Raw genomic sequence first — 19,025 nt, 5'->3', positions numbered from 1 at the left:
TAGTAATCATGTCTTTTGTTTTAATTTTCAGGTGAGGGTCACAACTAGCAAGTCTTCATTCATCATCAAGGAAGACAGGGTTTTCTGAGTAATTAAAAACATCTTCAGAAGAAATCAGTGAGACTAATATGGTAATGTATAGGGTATGCAGCAGGAGAGCGCTCTCACTTCTATTCTAAATGCATGGAAGACTTGCGTAGTAAAGGTTATCAATATACAAATGTCCATATGAATCCAGTGACTCAAGAATATTTTGTTGAGATAAATTCTTCAGGCACATAGTTGACGTAAACAAAGTAGGACTTTGTGTTTATAGAGTTTATGTCTGTCTATTCTTAAATGCTGAGCAAGTAAGTTGTTCTACTTTTTATAAACAAATACATTGAGGACTTACACAGTCTGACTAATTGCATACACAAAGTATACATGATTACCCATATACTGTATACACTGTGCTACTAGATTGCTTTCTATATTCACCTTTTCAGAATGGGCTCATCTAAGTGCTGAAATGGAAGTGAGCATGGAAATGTTATCAGTTCAAACTGCGTTGAAGAGAAGTATGTGCCACCTGCAACACCTTACTCAGAAAAGGAATTCCCCTCTTTTTCCTCCAGTCTAGTAACTGACCTGCAAATCTAGTAAATTGCAAAGGAATAACTTTTCCTAGAGCTAGAAAAACTCAGCTCCTGCTAGAAGAACCACGTAGTTTAGTTTGAGAATAAGGACTAAATACAATATCCATGTCATTATGGAAAAAAGAAATCTGTACACAGACAAAAAAGTAGAAAGGTATATGTGTCTACAATGCAGGCAAAATCCTTGTATTGACAGAGGCATTACACACATCATTCATTTTGCTGTCAGAGTTAACTGTCTAAATGCTGGAGTAGTATTAACCATAACAGTAAAACTCAGTTCTCAAGTACAAGGAAAAGCATACTGGACTTCACCAAGCACATGCACAGAATAAGTTTAGTGCACAGTTTGTTGTGTTTAGATTATTGAAATTCCATCCTTCAGAAAGAACAAAACCAAAAAAAACCCCACTTCTGCCACACCTCAGTACCAAACTGCTCTTCAGTTAACTGAATCTTCACTTCCCCAAAAGAGCAATACAGATTCATAAGGATTTGTTCTAAAGTATTTTGGTTTGTAGATACATTTTGTGGCTTTGCCACTGAACTGCTACAACCTAAGTGAAATTCCAAAAGCAGCTGGTCTAGTCAAATGGAAGGCAGAAATGGATTCCCAGCAAATTGAATGGTTGGTTCTACTTCTACTTCCAACTATTTACATTTCAGGGTATTTTTCTCAAAATACATTCTATCATGCTTGATCATTCTTACTCAATTTCATTCAGAGATATGCTACTGCCAAGTTCAATAAAGAAATATTTGCCCTGTGAAAGATTGCTCCTGAACTGCTTGTACTGATATATATAAAACATTTCTACTGAAGCAGGATTAGTAGAATCTACTGAAGCAGGATCAGAAACATGGTTCAGCCCATAAAGTAACTTGAGCATAGACAGCTTGCTTACCATCAACCCCCTCCCCTGCATTCTGCGTTCTATAGTATTTTCCGTCCAGATATCTTGAAGTTGTTTACCAGTAACTAACATGTTTATCCTTTGTATGTGTGTGAAAGTATATTTGTGTTTTAAGAAAAAGCCTATACACACGTGCACAGCAAGCTACAGAGAACTGACACCAAGAGCTTGGGGTCATGAACACATGAGTAGCAGAGGCAAGAAAAGAGCCCAGGTTGTCTGACTCATCCTTGCATGTGTCAGAATAACACTGCCACTAAGTTTGATAAAGCAATGCTGCAGCACCAGGCATCATTACTGTAATTCAGAAAATTTGCTTTATTCTTGTTTTATAGGCAAAGAACTAAGTACTCAAAAGTACTACAACTCAGAACCACAGGCACTAGAAACAACTGTTAAGAATAGTTTCTAGGGAGTTTAGAAACCATTAATTCATGACACCTAATTGTAGGTCAGCTAGGTATGGTGTCTGAAGATAATTTCCATCAGCAAGTAACCAAAGTAGCTAATGTTTATCCTTTTGTGCACATTCAGAAGCAACCAGTTCTTGTCAGTGTTTATAACACTATTAACATGTATCCCATGCTGGGATCAATAAACAAGCTAATCCTTCTTCTTCATCTGTGAAACATACACCTATCGTAATAGGCTCAGCAGATAACATAGCACTGACTGCTCCTACAGAAAATAAGAGGTTATACTTTTCCAGGTAACTTAGCCAAAATATCAAAGATTCGGATTAACCATTCAGATTAAGACAATTCATATCTGTACTTCAGATCCACCTAAAAATAAGGTCTTAATCACAACACGACCATGATCAAAAGCTGATCAAGTGACTGAGCAACACATAGCTCCTGATGACAGCCTCAACACACACAGTTCCTGCTATCCATGTTTGTACAAATAAATAAATTAAAAAAAAAACAAAAACAAAAAACCAAAAAAACCAAAACATAATGCTTTCATCCCTACATGTAAGAAAACTATCCTGTAGTGTTAAAGAAAAATGCCCATTACGCAATGTGGAAATACACTGCAATTTAACAAGAGTTCATCTGCTGCTGTAGATTTCATCCAGTCTATTTGACATAGTGCAGGCAACAGTAAAGTCCTAAATCATAGTTTTCCTTTAACTACCTCTGAAACAAAACAAAAAATAAATATTACAGTATATACATTACAGGATTTGCTCATCTATTTTTTAAAGCTAAGTATTGTATTAATTTCTGTGACACTTATTCATAGTATAAGTCATTTTTCATATTAAGTGTAATTTTCACAGCAGCTCTGACAGACAGGAAAGTAACTTTGTATAGTTCTTCATAAGACAATGATTCATTGTACCAGAAAAGCATGGTGTCCATTCCTGAGCATTAAATAAATATATTAAATGTGTGAAATGCTGAAAAGAACAGTTTAAATCTACTAGCTTCTTGTTACGTATTTATCTTCATAATCATCATCAGACACCAGACTTGCAGTGACAGAATGAAACCTATCAAGAATTTTTAGAATTCTCAAACCTCTGTTAATCTTAAAACCTAGGACAAGTCAATCCTTGCTTTATTACAAATCAGCTGCAAAAGCATCTTTAATGAGCGATGCAACTGCTTAGCAGTAGCAGCAGTTTATTAGTTTCATAGAACAGTTGTGCCAATTACAGCAGTCTTCCACGAAAGGCAGAACAGCTTTCCTGTTACCCTCTTGTTCCTCTAGTGATAAAGCTAGGAAATAATTTATTTGGACCATTCACATATGACCCGGAATTAACAGAAACGTGACTGCTTGGTGACAGGGAAAAAAACAAAGAAAAAAAAGAAAAAAACACTGAAACACACCTAAAAACCTAAGTGTGACATACATAATGCATGAAGGGTAAGAAAAGCATGCAATTACACAGCAGGAACATTTAGCCTAACTCTGAGCTTCTCCTGAACAGAGGACATCTGAAAGGACATCCACATATGGAATACAGTAAAGTAGCATGCAGCAAACAAGTAGAAAGTATAATTTGTGGATAAGCCACTTACAGAAAGATGTCTTGGTTTCTTTCACTAAAATCATTTTGTAGTGGAAGATTGTTTTCATATATTTGCTACTCGAGCCCAAATGTTTATCTAACCAAAGATAAATCAGGATTCTTTGATTCATGTGCAAAAGACTTTTCTACTCCAAAAGTCAGTCTACAGGGGTACTCCTCAGTGAGCTTTTAACTACAGTATTATTCATCTCTAAGCAGCTTCAGGAGGTCACCAGAAAATAGGGGGTTTAACATTTCTACACAAATATTACAACATAGGCACATTTGTTTTGAAGATCTCAAACTGAGAAGCCTTTTCTGTGTTAAATTGTTGTCTAGCTAGTATTGCCCAACAGTTGGTACTGAACAATTAAAGTGTCAACACCTCTAATTCTCTAATTTCTTGCTATGTGTATCATGGCTTTCATTATGCTGCTGATTCTCCTTGCCTTCTCAGAGAAAATGGGGGGGGGGGGGGGGGCGGGGGGGGCGTGGATCACAGAAAACAAATGGCAAGTCATTTATTTGAGACCAGCATGTGACTCAGCACAGATTCACAAAACCATAGCCACAATAATCACAAGTTACTTTATTAAGCTGTTGCAGTTTCTTCTGTCTTACCTTCCATAAGTAACCAAGCATCTCTATTCTTTTAGGTGCTAAAATATCCCATACTGATATATCCACTAATAAATCACAAAGTTAACAGCTCTTCTCAGAGACAATAATTAGAAATGCAGAATAATGAACAGAGAAAAGCGAACAGAAAAAATACATAATGTAATGACAATGATACGTCTCAAACAGCAATTTTTCATCAATATCTATTTTTCATGCAGTAATTATAACGTTAATCTGTTCTTCTGTGACAAAAAGGCACCTCCAAGTTATTAATGACAACTAATATCTGTAATATTAATTTTAAATAAATAATTCATGCAATAATTTATATACTAATAATGTAATTAGACCAAGGTTATGATCTCTGAATAGTAGATCAGTACTCAGTTCATGTTGGTATCTACTTTCTTCTGACACAATGTTTCTGGAGGCTTAATTAAAACCTGCAGCATGTTTCAGCCTTTATTCATTATATGAATACTCTACTCCCTCTCTAGACTACTCTTTTTCCCTGCCCAAAAGGGTTATATTTGACTTTATGGCTGCACAATTTGTAAGTACGATAGAAGGGCAGGTGCACATCAAAGAGTTATGCAGGAGGAAAATACCTGCCATGCCCCATGAACAGCAAGCTTTTTCCCCCAAGAAGTCTTCATCTTGTGTAATATGTTCTACAAGATCTTTCTTCTCTGACTACATCAAGCCTACTGCAAAGTTATGCAAGGCACAGATAACCTGTCCAAAGTCAGACAGGCACTAATAGATACTATACAACAAGGGACATGTCACCTACATTAACTACCCTTCCTCGATGACCTCTCACAGCAACATGAGATCACCTGCACCAAGATGCCAGTGTACCCTCTGTGCATTAGTAGGACAGTAACTGCAGTTTACAACACAGCAAAGCACTCCTTTTTCTTCACTCTAAACTCATGATTGTTCCCAACAGTCACACGTCTCTGTACAAAAAGTCTATGCAGATCCAAACTGGCCAAATGACCTTGTAAAACAAGTTAGGGAGAAGAAGAAAGTTCTTACTTTCTCTCATTTTGAAATACCTCTTTGTTCCCAAAATGCAGGGAGGGAGGAAGAAAGGACTTGAGTAAGAACTACGATGGAGCCTCTAAATTACCTTTTCCTAGAAAAGCACTTCAGATCTTTTTCTACTCGATGTCATTACCTAATAATTGTCCTATGGACAAACCACATATCTGCTTAATTAATTCAGATTAATTTAGACACAAGCAGCATTATAACAAAATGTTTTCTCAGTGGGCCGTAATGGTTGTACTACTATTCCATTCCCAGACTAGTTTGCGTATCATATAGCACTGCTATTCATCAGGGCCCATCTACGCAACTCAGACTGCAATGAGTATAAATGAGAGGGGAAAACACTGCACTGTTTCCATCCTTATCTGCGCATCATCCATATGCCTACTGGATAACCCCTGGCTGATTATTCTCCTCCTGGTTCCCATCAACAGGAACCAGATAATGCATCTGCTTTTCACCCCATGAGTTGATTGGGGGGAAAAGTATTCTTGATTGGCTGAGAGTATCCCATTGCACTCTAATAATACAGTCATTTAGATTAATCTGAAAACATGCTTTCTATTACAGGGCTCCAATTTCCTAGGAGAAATGTCTTAAGTGTATTAGTAGTATGCTGTTCAAGACTGCTTGGCACAGATTTTGCCTTCTTTCTACAACTCTATTATAAGAATTTATGATGAACATTTGGAAGATATTTCATCCTCACAAATAGTGAAATCTAAAGAGTAAAGCCAGAAAGATATTAAAGTTTGCCATCTCATCTAGTATTAAAGGAAAATTTCACAGCAGTGGCTTAACCAAGTTTTACAGAAAATTGTTTCAGTTGGGACCCTTCTGGTAAGGGAACCACTAAATCACTTCCAGTTGTTCATGCAAACTCCATTCATTTTTCAAGACATGCTATCTCTTCAGCCAAATATAACTCTTCTGGACTAGCAGCCTCCTGTCACTGCTTCTGGCAAACATCTGAATGCTTCTCTGACAGTCTTCTCAACTCTACCACTGTCCCTGTTCTAAAGCCACTTACCAAAACAACGGGCAATATCACAGTTGCACCTACACCTAGAAAATCTGAAAACCCTAACTGCACAGTTAACACTATGTTTTATTATATTTTATTATATTTTGCTTGATTCGGAAATTGAAAAAATGGTATTCAACAGATGAAGAGAAACAATATAAAGAATATCTTTTGCTGTGTTAGTATGACAAAACATTTGGAGAATGCAATTCATTCAGAAATATTGTACATCAATAAAGAAACTCCTCATGTTAGCAATGATTTTTGTAAAAAACCACTACAATACATCAGCACTTCTGAAAGGTGCACGATAGTTTGTCATTGGTAATTAAGTTTTCCATTTTTCCTCTGGACAGGTAGTATACAAATAGATAGAGGAAGCAAGCTTTGAGAACAGTTCTGGCACACCAAGGCAGGGAAAGTGATGGAGCTGGTCAATCCATCAATGACAATTACTGGCATAGTGTCCTGCCAGATCACTACAAGATATTAACCCCCTGCCTGTGATCTGAGATCAGCTCTGTACCACCAAGTCATGGAAAACAGAAGCAGAGTAAGAAAATAGCAGTAAGAGAGAAGAGAGAGATAATCATTGTGTACTTGACTACGGAGATTTGAGTCACTAAATAATACCAAGCACACAGCAAAATCTGAGACCTCTGAAATCCTACTTCTCCAAATAGACTATGACGAAAAGCATCTTACAGGAGTAGTGACAGAACATCCTGATCAGCATATCACATTTGTGTGTCAAATCTGAAACCACCTTAAATAGTTTTCTGATCAGTCCAGTTATCTTCACTGACATGGAAGTTACTTATGGTGATGGGGTAATCCTTACATCAGCGTGGGAAAATTATGTCATCAGTAGCAATACAGTCAAGCATACCTACCCTAACATTGCTACTTTAATTATCTTAAATATCTTTATTTAAGATATTTTAAATATATTAAATTTAATATTGAAATTTCTAAACTATTTCAGCTCACTCAAATCTACCACTTCTGTTGACTGGGAGACTGTCTGTATCCAAAATAAAAAGCAGAGCTACTTCATGTATTTTTGAGTAAAGCTACATTAATGTTTGGGAGCCAGAAGACATACTATTATGCTATGATTCCAGGCTAGACTAGAGTTTTATTCTAGAGTTTAACACTCTCCCTGTAAGACAAATCATCTTTACGGGAACCAGAGTATGAATGAGAAACTGGATCAAAGCAACTCATGCAGAACTCATCCAGGACAATTGTCCATTTTGTGAGCAGAGAAATTAAATGGCAAGAGCCTTCTACTACCATTAATTGAATTCAATTCTACTGAACCAGTTTCAGCTCAGCAGAGATGAACTTCCATGAGTAGATCTGAACTTTTACTTCTCATTTCTAAGACAAAACTGAGTGCTGAATCTCACACCAAATGGTAACTGCTGCTCTCGTCTACAGTATTTAGCCAAGGGCCTCAGTGACAACTCAGACCATTTTCAGATAACCCTACACAACTGTACTTTAAAGCACTCCCTTTCAAGCTATTTAGTTTGTCATGCTTTCAGCTTATCTCATCACTGTTTTGGACTCCAGGTGTTGGCTACACAAATCCATAACTAAAAGATAAATAACGAAGAAATTGAGCTTTTATTTTCTAACAGTTAGCAAGCAAGCAGCAAAGAAAAAACAAAGTTCAACACTTTGTAATTTCCCAATGCAAAGAGTGTGCTGTGGTCTTTTTGGCAGTCCCTTTCCTGCGACGTACCAAGTTCAATGAAAAAAGATGCTGCTGGAAACTATAAATGCCATTGTTGAGTAAGATACTCAAAATATAGACAGGCTTCTAGTTAGTGTTTTTGACCACAGCCACTTTATTTGAAGAAGCAATAATGGTCTTTCACAATAAGATTGGATTTAATTAATTGTTAATGCTTTAAATTCTTTCTGTTTGTTTTCCCCTTCATGAGAAGTCCGTTCTACAGTCATAGCTTTAGGGTTATATCTCCACCATACTCAGAAAAAATAAAAAATGTATGCAAATCAATCCTCCTTTTCAGAGAAAATAAGATTATGAAAGGCACCTGTCATACATTCCAGGAGCTTCCCTGTGCTTTCATGACGCAGGCAACACACATAGATTCCAGAGCTGCACAGAAAGCTCTGAACCCACAGGGATCAAGTACTGTGTTGGCTGATAGTAGATCTTAGTCAAAACTGCTGATTGTGCTTCCCATCCATCATATTCATGTTGTTACAAAAATGCCTTTCCATCTTTCTTAGTTTGAGTCAACAAGCCAGGTCTGTCAAAGTAAAAAGATTCCATCCGGCAGTTACTTTTCTTCCCCCTTTCAGTATCATTAAATTTTTAATGTCAGAGTATATTTGTCTTTTACTGTTCAAGAAAAATGTAACCCTTTATCTCCAGAATCGTATCTATGGTTTTTTCAAGGCAAATCGAAATTACTTATATTTTGCAATACTGTTCTGGGGGTTTTATTCTTGTTTTCCACTGTTATTAACAAATGTATCAGTGTTTTGTCAGTGAAGAATTGTGCTCCATCAAGGAATAACTCAAATTCTTTAAATTCTAAAAGGCTGGTGGAAGTAAGCCTGTGTGTGAATTAGGCACAAGCAAGGAGTTTTAAAATCTAAATGCTATTTTGAGAACACTAATATTTCATACTAAGTTACGCTCAGCAAACAGCCAAGGAGCAAACTGAACTTCCCTAAAGTAAACTGCTTACACAACTGTAGAAAATGCAGGTGGCCTTAGTGGCAGAACCTACTCTGCTGTTCAAGGGATGATACAGGGAACAAGCTGTTCAGGGAGTGGGGGGCACTTACATATTCTAGAGTTGTAGTGGCAATTAAAAGTTCCTGGTAGACTCCTGCACCACTGAAGTTTTCCAAATGTTGATAAAAGTAGCGCAGCATGAAGTAATACTGGGGGGGGGGGGGGGCGAGGAATGAGGACAGATTATTCTGATATGCAATTGTCCTATTCATTCTCTCCTCTGCTGAATAGCTTAATATTTAAACAGGAACAGATTCTGAAGGGCTTAAACCCAGACACTAATACTGTGCTTCAGGGATAAAATTTAATCTTTCATTTCTAAAACATCAGCTTCCTCTAGAACAGAAGCCATTAAAGTTCTTTCCACTATGTAAGGAGCCACGAAGACACAGGCATAAAGCAACAACAGTATCACAGTATCTAGAACAGCACTCTGAGCCCTATAAAAGGTTTGAGTTTTTACATTCTCTGTATCCTTGGTGTTATTACTACCTTAGATCACCCCAAATTCAAAATTAATCTGAAATCAAAATATTTATGTACAGTATTTAAAATGGCCATTGCAGCTATGAACACAAAGAATCTAGGTGGAAAACAAGTGAGGGAAATCCATGTTCTCTGTACTGTTTAAAGTCCACCTCTCTGCCTGACCAGCTGCCTTGCAATGGATTTTCTCAGGTATCCTTCCTCAAGGATGCTGGTAACAGAGGAAACTACTTGTTGACTGTTGGTCCCATGCTGGTATTTAGCCTTACATTGAGATTATCATCTGTGTTAGGATGCATTCCCAAGCAAAGTGAATCCAAGAAATCTTGGTCCTGGCACACCAGAGGAATACTATAAGCTTTACACTATTTGAGGGCCCTGCTTGAACTCCCATCAAAAGATGCAACTTTGACAAACGTCATCCTGTAGTCCAGATTACAAAATCCCTCACTCAAAGCTCTTGGTGATTAGTTGTATACATTCTAGCATGAACCTCATACTTTTACTGCAAAAATAATTTAAAGTGTACATGTATATTCACTACATAAACATGATTATGCATATAAATACATAGAATACTATCTCCCCTTTACCGAGATCATTATGTCATTTATTAATGACTCTTGTTACCGCTACTGTATCTGAGGCCAGTGATAACACACTCACAGACACTGCAAGCAGAAGCTAGTTCTGCTAAACCATTCTGCAGTTACATACATCAGGTTACTGCCTTCAAAATAACGTATCTACAAAACTTTCATTTGCCATGATAAAGCAACCCAACATTGAATTCCGGTGCCATAAAACTCCAATCAGGCACTTAAGAATTAATCCTTTTTAATTTACACAGCCAGATGAAAGAGGAATAGTATATTTACATCCTGACTTTGACTGAAAAATACAGTACTTGAACTGTTTGACAACACATATAGTAAAGGAGTTGTTCTTCTATTAAAGCACTTTCAGATACAAAAGAATTAATATTAAAAAAAGGTCTTCATCCCTCTCTCCAGCTTTGAAGGCAAAGCCTCTAAAGCAGATCCCCACAATACTGGTACACAGCTCAAGTATTTGAAAATGCCTACAAAAGGAAATACTAGCAATAAGTCTGAACTTTTGCTTGCTTTACTACTTTAATCTATTTTAATAGCCATGCTATTTTTACGCTCCAAGAGGAGCATAGAGAAAAAAAAAAATAATAGTTTATTAACAGGTATGTATTACTTCCACAAAACACATCAGACTGGTAAAACTAAAGCTTTCCCAGTCACACATACTGAGAATACAGTTGGTTAGTTTGCATAACTGATCCCTTCTTACATGAAATTATTCAGTGGGTTCTTATCTAAGAAAGCTGAATTCCCATAATTAGAGAAAACTATTATAATGAGGATAATGACAATCTGAGTCATCTTTTAGGACAAACTATTCCTAAATGTATTTCAACTCTTATTTTTACTATGTGGTCCAAGGTTGCATTTCCTTTTTATTCCACAGGACAAGTGAAATCTTTAAATGGTAATTGTTCTTTACTGGGCAACACTGTCTTTTACTCTTCAGATATTCTAAACTTCTGAAAGAAGATTAAAAGCAAGTAATTCTCAAGCATGATAGAAACACATGAGTTATGAGATGCTTAAGACTGTATTACACAACTAGTCTCTAGATACTTCTAGTAATGGGGTGGCAGCCTTCTGTTTGAAAACCAGTGTAGAACAATCCATAGGTGACTCAATTTCTGTAGTTTTATTTATTTATTTATTTTTAGTAAAATATTTCTTACCTTGTACAGGTGCAGTAACAGGAAAACTGTTCTTGGATGTTGTTGATAAAAACAAAATAAGCTTCTGTCTTGGATAAGCTGAATGGAGGGAGAGGGAAATAAATCTCAAGTTTTCCCACTGCATCAAGAAACTATCCAACAATCTAATTACTAAAACTTGTTAGTTGAAATAATTCTTTCTTTTCTCAAGGTAGTCTTATGTATTTTATGTAAGCACAAATTCCAAGAAGGCATCTAATAAATTGCTGAATCATTTCCAGTTCACTTTTCATTTACATACTTAGGGTAAAACCTTAATTCAGAGTCTATTATGAAGCTTTAATAGGGAAAATTGGAAATAAAATTGTCACGTCAATCATGACAAAGATCGTACAGAGCAAACTGAGAAAATCCCAGTTATAAAAATCACTGTTAAATGATTAGTTTAGATACATCAACTATGTTAGTGCAACTGAAGATTACTTGCTTTTGTAAAGTATAAAGATCTAGAATTGTGAACTACATTGCCTGATTAATTATAGATGAAACATGCTTTCAGAAAGGTTGTAAGTCACTACTGTGTAGGTTTGCAGATATGAGTACATACTACTTTCCCATATAAGAAAGCTTTCACATAAGAAAATATCGGGGGGGGGGTGGGGGGGGGGGGGGGGGGGGGGGCGGCGGGGGGCGGAGGAACAGACACAAGTTAGGCAATATGACACTCAGCCGTCTAGATAAAGTTACATCATTACTTACTGACAGTGACAAGTGCAACATTAAGGGTAAAATATTAAATATTTAAACAAAATGAGTAATTGCTGTACACACTTAACATGCATTCAGGAACAAGGTGAACAAGATCTCTCTCTTCTAGCTAAAAAGTCTATTAACCTAATTTACAATTACCCACACACCAGAAATGAAGTTGTCAGGGCATAAAAATGTCACTGGTGACAGTTTACATTACACCAGTATTCAGGTCACAATGGAACTGTCAGCATCAAATTGCAATCAACTCAGAGAAACACCGAAGTACTATAGCTGTGATAAAGTAAATCAATCTTTCAGCAATGCCAATTTTTTCCAGATGTTTTTAAAATAGTACAAAAGGTCAAAAAAGTCGCACGATGCCAACCCATTCTGTTTTTAACAAGGAGTCTGAGAAAATTTAAACATTCTCTTGGTTTTCAGCACTAGTGTAAACATACATAGCACATTCATAGGGTAGTCTTGTGCAGGAAATTACTTACAAAAGTTATTTTATAATTGAAATTTCCTAGTAGATACTTCAAGAAATAATTTTATTGGATTAACCTGCAAAACCTATTGCAATTCTGCTTTAATTTAGACAGACTCAGGCATTTCTATATCTATTTAGATAAACATAGTGTAATCACATTTTCCTGCTCCTCACCTTTCATCATTTGCTTGTTAAGGTTAAAACTAGTGATCACCTTTCCTTCCTGAAAATATTGATGCTTTCTAACTGCCTGTGGTGAAACAAGGTTTTTCCTTTTACATGATACTACTGTAAAATAAAATTATCAAAAACACATACTTCACGTGAGGTTTTCAAGAGAAAAAGAACACAAAACACAGCCTGTTCCCACTCCTGTCAAAACTATAATGGCATCACATACAGGATCTTCTTGCAAAGCTTAAATTACATGACAGCCAAACCAGGCAGTCAATAAACAATATATTCCATTACCACTTTGAGAAGATGGGTCTGTAGTTTATGCCATACCTACCCTACAAAGAGATATTAACAGAGTGATGATTAGTTTCAAAATTATGAACACTTACAGAAAGTTTACTAATGTACATTTTAAATCCCATTTTAAGAGTCCCTGAAGGGTAAGGTGGAAGTCAACTGCCAGAGTCAATTTTCTAGTGGAAAATTAATACTAAACCCTATTTTTCCAAGTTATTTAAGCAAATCTTCTGTGGTTTAGCTACTGAAATAGAACAGCTAACAATCAGTATACTAGTAAAGCAAGTCAGTCAATTAAAACATTCTAAACCACGGAAGTAATTGTTAAAGAGATGCTTGATGTCAGTGAATAAAAGCAATCAAAGAAAAGGTCTACTATGTGAGAAAACTAGAGTTTTGGTGTGGCAATTTTATAGTTACTGGGGTTTATTCTCTTTAGATATGTGTAAGTTACAGGGAAAAAAAAGTAAAACTTTAAATAGTTTGAGAGTAATTAACCACAGTAAAAAAAGTGAAGGCAATTGCTGTGCCATGTATTGAACAAAAGGTAAGGATAAAAGTGACAGGATTTATGAATCACCAGCAGTGGAAAGGAACTGTCATAGCAATAGTACCCATTTTAAACCACAAAAACATAAACATACAGCCTCCATCATTTTTCTCTACCAATTTACGTTATCTCTGTGCCTTTTTTATTATTATTATTTTTTGCTTCTTTTCCTTAGCTGATGAAACTGTCCTTTCATCATTCTGAAATCAAATAAATGGTTAAAATAGATGTTCTGATTTTTACTAGCAATGATTGGCCTCAGCTCTGTGGTGATCTGCCACTCTTATAACCCTTAACAGCTTCATTGATCCTGAAAAACTTCTCATTTTGGGAAGTCATTAGCATAAAAAGATATTTATAAAACACCTGCGACCAACTCTGCAATTAACATCTAATTGTTGACTCAGCATTGTAGGAAGCAACACTACCTCAGCAACTCTCTTTGGAGTGACCTAACCCAAACCACTGCAAAGCCTGAGTGTCCTTTAATATGGACTTTTCTTCAGAAGACTGGTGTAAATAAATGTGGGTATTGCTTAATAAGAGGAACAGTCTTCTTGATACAAGAATGAACTCTATGACAAATCTAGACAGGTGAGGTACATACTCCAGAGTTATCACAACAGTATCCAGCATGTCTGACCATCTTAATGTGAACAAAAAACAATCAGGATTATTGTGATGCTGCCTCACTCGGATGTATACGGTAACACAGAAAAGAATGTCCTGCATTCAACTGGGACATTCAGCAGTTCCAGGTTTACGAGGAGTGCAGTTGCAACACTTCTCTGTCAGTCCCTCCTTTTGGATATGAGACAAAAACGAGGCGTAACTTTTTCCCCTCAGAAAGAGACAGCTATCCTTAAACTTCCTAAGTATATTACCTGTAATTATATTATATATAGAAACAATGAATCCTTATTTCTTCCCTGTGAAGAGGTACTTATGCTTTGAATAGTTCATTTTTGGTTTCTTATCATTACCAAAATCAGTGTCCCTAAATGTCACCTTAAGAAAGCACAGTAGAAACATATCTGCAGCAAAAGCATGTAACCCACAGAGCTCCAGAACATAACTTCAGGAGCAAGTGTGACAATAAAGAGAATTGGGAGACTCGGTTTTTAACATGGAAAACTGCAATAAAAGCAAATGGATTGAAAGTCTAATGGTGGGATGAGAATTACATATTACAGCCCTGGGCATGAAGATCAAGACAGTAACAGCCCACTAAGATTCTTTATCTAGAAAGAATTGCTACAAAAGCGTATCTAAAATGGGGTATTTTTAAGTCAGGCTATTGACAACTCCTCTATAGCACTATCTTTTTCTTCCAGGCCATTTTGATCTAACTACTGTTGACAAAGTATGCACTATTTTCCCTTCAGCTATTCCCATCAATTTTCTTTATATTTCTGGTACATATCTCCATTAAATAATTGGAAATTATCATCCGCTTGATGCTGTCTACAAAACACTGATACTCCACACCTGCCCAAAGTTAAGCAGCACATTTGCCATGGCATCCACTTTGCCTCAGCTTGCAGCAGTAGGCCCCAGCTCCCAGTGACCAGTTAAAGCAATAGCTGTAGGCATTACAGAAAGCTTCTGACCTTTTGGACACACACCATATTTGAGGAATGAAAAACAAAACTGTCAAAATATCTGTCTCTTTCCTTTGGTCAGACTCAGAAGAATGGAAATTGGGGAACTTTTGCCGTTTAATTATACAAGGGAGTTAAGCGCATGGCATCCTCACCAATTTACCAGTATTTTTAATCAAGTGTTTTGTAACCTCTGTTTTTAATATACATTTCACTGTGGAATAACTAAATAAATAAATAAATAATAATAATCAGAAGTTAATAAATTTAAGAGCAGGGAGTACTTTTTGATATCGGGTTTGTTTGGGGGTTTTTGTTTTGTTTGGTTTTTAGGTTTTTTTTAAATGAGTTTTTGCTTACTGCTTTTCCAGCCTTGGGAATGGACTTCAGCACTAACTGTTGAGTCAGCTGCCCAGAGGCTTGCATGCCACTGGAATACCGTTCAGACTCTTCCTCTCTTACTCAAGACAGTCACTTAAAGATGGGCAGGTGTTTGATAATTAAAATGGCAGGGCTTGCATTTACCGTGGTTTCATGATTGTTTAGTCAAGAGGAAAGTTCTTTATTAAAAGAAGTAAATGTTCACATCTCTGCTTGTTTGGTCAGCTACTCAATAAAAGTTGCCCTTCACTTGGTCCACAATTCCCCTCTGATTTAGGCAGAGAACAGTGGCATATGGCACACTCGTGTCAAAGAAATAAGACAAACTTTGGAACTGAACACCAAACTATTGCTAAACAAAGGCTAGGAATGAATTCATGTATTTTATTTGTCATCTTTTAACCAATTTCAGATGAACAAGATGAATTAACATGTATTTTGGCAGTCTGGAGATCTGGTAATCTTCATAAAATTAAATAACTAAGTGGCAAAACAACTCTGCCAAATGAGGGGATTGGGGGAGTACGGAGTTATTTATAATGCTCATTTCATCAGGCAGTTCCTACTACATTTAAGGCTGCAGAAATATTTCTAGTTTAATTTAACTGCTTTCAGTTTATCACCTCATTAAGTAGTCGCCATCTTTTGTAATGAAATCATCTTGGCTTTGTTTTTCATTTAAAGACATATTTCTGGAAGTTTTGGACAAATTAATTCTACTCACTTGGAATTCAGAAAAATGGAAAGAATTTTCACTATGTGTTTAATTTTAAAAGCATTTCATCTTAAGATCATTTTAAATACAACTTTAAATAGAATACATTTATTAGTGTTATCATCATCATTTTAGGCAGGCAGAATTCTATATTCACTGAACAAGCTTGCTAAGAAGCAGCTACTCACTGGTTTACTCTGTGATGCTCTAGTGCAATCACACTATTATTTCCCCCACAGTTTTGACAGTGATCTTGATTTGGAGAATCAGTCAGCAATATACAGGCGAGTGGAGGTTATCTTTATTCGGCAGCACTGGGTGCATGGGGGATCGCTCCACCAAAGTCATGCACACTGACGGGATTTTTCAGTCCCCTCTTTATACAAGCAACTCGTACCTATTCATTAATTTTCCATGAAATCGTTTACATATTCATTACAATTCCAGGAACTCGTTTACATATCTCACTAAACTAGTGACCCTGATTTAAGTCCTTGTCTTTGCCACGTTGTATAAACAACAGGAACTTAGGACCAGATAGCCTTTTTAAAGACGACAAATCCAAGGACTTAGCAATTAGTACATCCATCATGTTAGCAATAAGGGTCCTTGGACGTTTCCCAACTTTTAGATATACATAAGTACGTCATTCATCATTCAGTCTCAATCAAGTAAATAAACTAATTGCATAGTTTTTATTGTCTTCAAGAAATTTTGCATGAGGTCTAAAACCTACACATATGAAAATATATGTATGGTTTTTCCCATGTAATTAAAAGTTAAGTTACTTCTATAGATACCAACGACTTCACTAAGATATTGAGGAAAGGATACAAACAAAAAAATTATATTCCTTTTCATCTCTTCAAGAAATACCAAGTTTCTTTGAAAGAACTTATTTCAAAGTGTTATCACTGTATATGAAAGCATCAGAAACGAGGACACAACTAGATTTTAGTTGATAGACAGTCATAGCCAGACTATTTGCAATTATGTCTGACAGAACAGCCCAGGTAGTTGAACTTACTGCTTTTTCAGTTTGATTTCTTCTGAAAACATCAGTAAAATCTAACAGGCATTCTAATACATCAAAAGTTTATGAAAAATACTAGCATGGTAAATACAGTGAAACACTTTTTTCAAGACATTACCAATCTTGTGGTTCAGAACAGCAGCAGTTTGCACACGTGTAGTGCTCTAGGACACCTAACATAAAATTACAGCTTTGTTAGCTTTCACTATTTGCCTCATCCTATGAATTGCACCTGCAGAAAGCTGTGCTGCTGCTGACAAAATTTCTATCATGCAGCTGCTGAAAAATGTATTACAATATGTAACTTAGAGAAACTTGTACCACAAAAAGCCAAAAGTCAATATCATGAACACAAAAGCTGTGCAAGTACTCAAGTTTCAGAAAATTATGCCACGTTATAGAATTAGTAATATTAGTACAGAATGAGAAATAGTGGCTGATATAAGATGCGTTGCTAGAGACATGATAATTTTTGTTAAAATCATTATAGTTCACACACACAGAAAGACAGGAGCAAGGCCAGACCTTTACTTTGTTATTTTAGTCCCCTTGTGCTCCACAATTAAGATTTAACAGCCATGTGATAATTTTAGCAGTTCTGAACGGACTGCTGTTGCTATTTTTACAAGTACCATTAGCCTGTTAAAAGTATTGGTATGTAAAATGCGTTCTTCTGCTTATGGTTGCTTCTTTAAATTACTTGAGCAATACAAAGCAATTAGCATTAGAGACCAACTTCTACTGGTGTTTTGGGATTTCTTTCATCACATTTGATCATTTATGGATATAAAGCTAAATACAAACAAAAGGAACATAACTGCTGATATTGAGCTCCTCCTGGAAGGAGAGGGGCAACACAGAAGTGATTATTAAATCTGGGAGAAAATTATTTTTTGCCTAAGGAACATATCACACCTTGGGATATCTGCAAGGTAGCCAGAATTCCAACAAAAATTGATCATTTAACAAATATTGACACAAAACATTATCAGCTCAGAAGCAAAAATGACAGAATATCAAAGATGTTGAAACAGAGCAAGATCTTAAAAAGATTAGTCAGGATGAGTTTGGTACAATGCTCTGGGTAATGCTCTGTTTGTGTTGAGAAAGGGATGTACTCTGAAAAATTAGAAAAGATTCCACTGATGATGTTAAAGTAAAAGGAATGCAACACTGATGATGTTAAAGGAATGTACTCTGAATAATTAGAAAAGATAAGGTGGGCACCTGAAGGAGATAAGGGGACCATGAGTCAGGAAATCGTTGAACAAAGAAAGCTAAAAGGTTTACTCCACCTAGATCCCACCTATTACAAATAGAATGATTAGGTGTTGAAATCAAATGAATATGTATGTAAAGATGATGTAACCTCTCAGGAAAACTATATCAATTACCTGACTCCTCACTGAAAACTTGGGAGCTAGTTTGTCTGGTGCAAATCAGCTAGCTCTCCAAGGTTGCACAAAATAAATACCTTTGCTGTTTAAAGATAAAATTCATCTCTGCACAATTACTTTGTGCCGTTTTGGCATCAATGTGAAATTTGGGATTGTTTTTTGGTTGGTTGGTTTTCTAATACTGTTTTTTAGAATGTTTACCAGGACTTTTTCCCCTTGTACTGAGAAGACGAACAGCCTTTTCTGCCCTGCAATCTGGTCAATTGTTTCAGTCTACTGGCATACATTCCCCACTCCCCCTGCCCTGCTGTACCTCTCCATTCTCCTG

Source organism: Falco peregrinus, chromosome 13 (assembly GCF_023634155.1).
Source record: "Falco peregrinus isolate bFalPer1 chromosome 13, bFalPer1.pri, whole genome shotgun sequence".
Taxonomy (NCBI): Eukaryota; Metazoa; Chordata; class Aves; order Falconiformes; family Falconidae; genus Falco; species Falco peregrinus.
This window is presented reverse-complemented; position numbering follows the sequence as displayed.